A 3972-nucleotide genomic window follows, 5' to 3' on the forward strand; every position below is an offset into this window, starting at 1 on the left:
GTTCCAGGACAGCAAGGGCTACAGAGAGACCCTGTCACAAAACAAAACAAAACAAAGCAAAACAAAACAAACAAGATTTTGGGTTCCTTTTTAGAACTAATGTTCTCCCCCTACTGGGGTGAGTGAGGGTGAGGGTAGTGAGAGTGGGGATAAGCAGCTTGGAAGTGTTCCCTCTGAACCCGTCTATAGGTCTGGAACACTGGGCTGTGTGATGCTTGTCAGGCACAGGTGCTGGGATCCAGAAGAGGAGGGAAGAAGGGCGAGGTTGGAAATAGAGGCATTCAGTAATTTACTGGGCGAGAGGCTGGAGTCTTTTGTCAAATACTGGGCAACTTGGCTGTTGCTATTAGTCCTGGCAGTGAATCAGTCAGGAGCCTTCCCAGGAGGCTGCCCTTCTCCTTGAAGATTAATGTCTGTCTTCAGCCAGAGCTGCTCCGGCAGGAGGAAGTCAGAGTGCTGAAACCTGACAACAAGGAAGTGCCTGGAATTAGTCACAGCAGCTGCCAGGGCCAAAGTGTGGGGAGGGGCAAAGTCCTTTGGGGGAGGTTGGACATCAATGACAGTTTGCCCAGCACTCCTTGTCCCTGGTGGGTATTGGGCCTGTCACTGCCCAACAGTGGAATTTGTGGATGGCTGTCCAGAGGAGAGTCTCACAGCAGGCTACGTACCTCTTCACAACCATGGTTCCTTTGTTCTCAGGTCCCCCGCCATTAGAGTCAGGCTGGGTACTTAGACTTGCCCCCTCATATGCGCATGCTCTGTCTGTCTGTCTGTCTGTCTGTCTGTCTGTCCATCCGTCCGACTGACTCTCTGGAGACATGACTTCACAATATATCTTAGCCTTGCTTTGAATTCACTTTATAGTCTAGGCTGACTTCAAACTCACAAAAATCCTCCTCCTTCAACCTCCCGAATGCTGGACTTACAGGCCTATGCCACCATGCTGTGGTTTGAAAGGATGTCTGCTGTACCCAGGTCTGGCTGTTCCAACCCCTCTGTGGTGTTTCCAGTCGTCTTTCCCTGTGTGGTTGAGCAACCGAGTCTCTATTATGATGGGGCCACATGGTAGAGGGACTCAGGCTCTTGAGACCAGTATGAAGAACTTTGCAGACTTCCATGGTGCTGGGACCCCAGAGAGGATCACATCACCGAGGTCACTGAGGTGTTACTATGGTCAGTCATCCCTATAGCCTGGCCATCCTGTGGGGATGTCCTTTGCCCAGCTCACTTTGCTCTTTCTATAGCTGGGACAGGGCCTGGGTTTGAGCAGGTGGATTAGGACATGAGGATCCACAAACACTGGCTGTTAGCGTGGGGCTGGCGACCTCTGTTCTTGGAGACAGTGGCACTGATAATAAAAGCGCAGGTTAGGAATCACACGGTTCTAAACCACCAATCTTATTAGATGTGCGTAAGACTAGTCCTTGGAGACCCCCGGCCATTCCACCTGTAAAAGGGGCTTAGAACCTCTTGTTTGTTGAAGATTTAAACGACATTTTTGACAAAGCTTGATTCTTATCTGTGACCGTTTCCAACTCCACTCATAGATTATTTTGTGCAAGGAAACACAATTTTATGTTTTTGGCCAGAGAAGAATTTGGTGATTACAGAGGTTTCTTAGGAGCATGGAGACTAGACATTAGTTAGACCTCAGGGGCCAGTCTGTTCCCTGGCCTGTCCTTCTCTGGGCCATTCTTCCCTTGTCATTTGCTACCTAGATCAGTTCACAGCTTTCCTGTGTGGGAAGTCCTCACACCTAAAGACAGAATGAGTCCAAGTCTCCTATGCTGTGGGGAAGAACTTCTCTCCCTCTATTACAGATAAGCCAGAATCCTTAATGCCACCTAGCCAAATGCCACCTAGTCCCTAGATGAATCCTATCCCCTAGATACTACCTATCCCCTAGATGTCACCCACCCACTAGATGCCATCTAGTTCTTAAATACCACCAAACCCCTAGATGTTGCCTAGCCCCAGATGCCACCTATCCCTAGATGTCACCTAGTCCCTAGATACCACTTAGCTCTTAGATGCCACCGAGACCCTAGATGCCACCAAGGTCCTAGGTGAACCTAGCCATTGCATGCCATAGTCCCTAGATGTGTCTTAGCCCCTAGATGCCACCGAGACCCTAGATGCCACCAAGGTCCTAGGTGAACCTAGCCATTGCATGCCATAGTCCCTAGATGTGTCTTAGCCCCTAGATGAGGTCATAAACTCTCTTCAGAATTACCCGGTGTGCATCCCCTGGGAGATTGTTCTGAACCCAGATCCCTCAGCACCAACAGTACTTTCTTATACCTCCAAAATGAATGAATAGTCAGTGGCTGGGGGCCCGGAGTCCATCCTATGCTGATGCAGTCCCCAGATAAGGAGGAATTTTTCCCCATGGGCTGTTTTTTTTTTATCTTTGACAACCACTGTTCTATTTGCAGGAATTGTCCTAAGTGCTTGGCTGTGGGCTGTGACACAGACGCTATTATAACCCTGTAAAGAAGAGGCTCAGAGGGAACAAACAAGTAACTTCTCTAAGGACACACAAATAGTGGGCAAGGGGTCCTGGGGTTTGAACCCAGCTGCTTGACTATAGCCCCGGAGCTACTTACTACAGTAATTCCTGAGCCGCAGTCAAAGACCACTGGGGATTAAGCTGGAGGGTTCCCACTATGTACTCTGCTGCTGTAGTTTAAAATGATACTTTGTAGACAATGTGGAATGCTGGAGGCAGAAAGAGCAGCCAGGGGACCAAAGGCGATATGGAGTGTCTAGTTAGGATGGCAGCAAAGCCAGGGGACTGGGATGTAGAGGGAGTGGCAGCCCCTTCTTCTAACCTCACAGTCTGGGCATCCAACTTGATTTGTTGTTTTCAGATCCACAGGAACTTGCTTGTCAAGCTGACACTTGTCGAGCCTGCAAGTTGCTGCTTCTTTGCAGCCGGTGGGGCTGGCTCCTGGTTAGCTACATAGTCTTTCTTTTCAGCCTTGGGCCCGCCCTGACATGCTTTCCCTTAACAGTGAGTTTGAGGTTTAGATGGGCTGTCATCATGTTTCCTCATGAACTCTCTATAGCCTTTTTCTGGCATTCTCCTCAAGTCCGAATCCTCTCTGTGACTTACATTTTTATGCTGTTTAATTCATCGTAGTTGCCCTCCTCACTCCGTTTCAGTTTGTTTCATCCCAGAAATTCCTTCCTTTGGGTGGCTACAGATTAATATGTTGGGAAGAGTCTGACACATAAAATCTCAAAGGCTAAGTGTCCATCCAAGTCTCAAGGAAGAGAGGGCAGAAAGAATGCTCCAGCCCAACAACGTGGGATGGGCTATAAAATGCTGCCTTAGAGGCACATCGTGGCTGCTACTAGTGAATTCACAGCAGCTTCCTTAGCCTGCAAAGGGTCTGTACAAGACCAGACAGGTAAACACTGAGCCATAGACTGGGGAGGGGCTCCACACAAGGGGAACCAGATGCACTGGGGGATCGCTTGGAGTGAAGACGGCATTGTCAGTGATGTAGCCACTGGTGAGTTCTCATGCTCAGCACACAGCTTAACACTCATGCCCAGGACATCGGCCCTGATTAAATATAGTGGCTCACAGAGCAAAAGCAAAGCCAAAGCAAGAAGATGTGAACGTCGGAGGGAGACTCGGGAGGAGGTGGGGATTGGTAGGAGTGGGAAGAGGGTAAAGGTATAGAGGGGGCCGGTAAAATAGCTTGGTGGGAAAGGGGTCTAGAGGCCAAACCTTGAGCTGAGTGTTATTCCCAGAGCCTAGATGATGGGAGGAGAGAACCAAGCCTCACACATTGTTCTCGGACTTTCACACAACACTGTGCCATGAGCATTCCTATACGTAATCAATAAATGGATGAATACACAAATGTTTTCAAAAGAGAAGAAGTAGAGGCGGTTGTGACAAGGTTGTATGCATACGGAGTTGTCAAAGATGTAAAAATCGATGTAAAAAACCCCAAGTGT

The sequence above is a fragment of the Rattus norvegicus genome, chromosome 5 (assembly GCF_021556685.1).
Source record: "Rattus norvegicus strain SHRSP/BbbUtx chromosome 5, alternate assembly SHRSP_T2T, whole genome shotgun sequence".
In the NCBI taxonomy this organism is placed as follows: domain Eukaryota; kingdom Metazoa; phylum Chordata; class Mammalia; order Rodentia; family Muridae; genus Rattus; species Rattus norvegicus.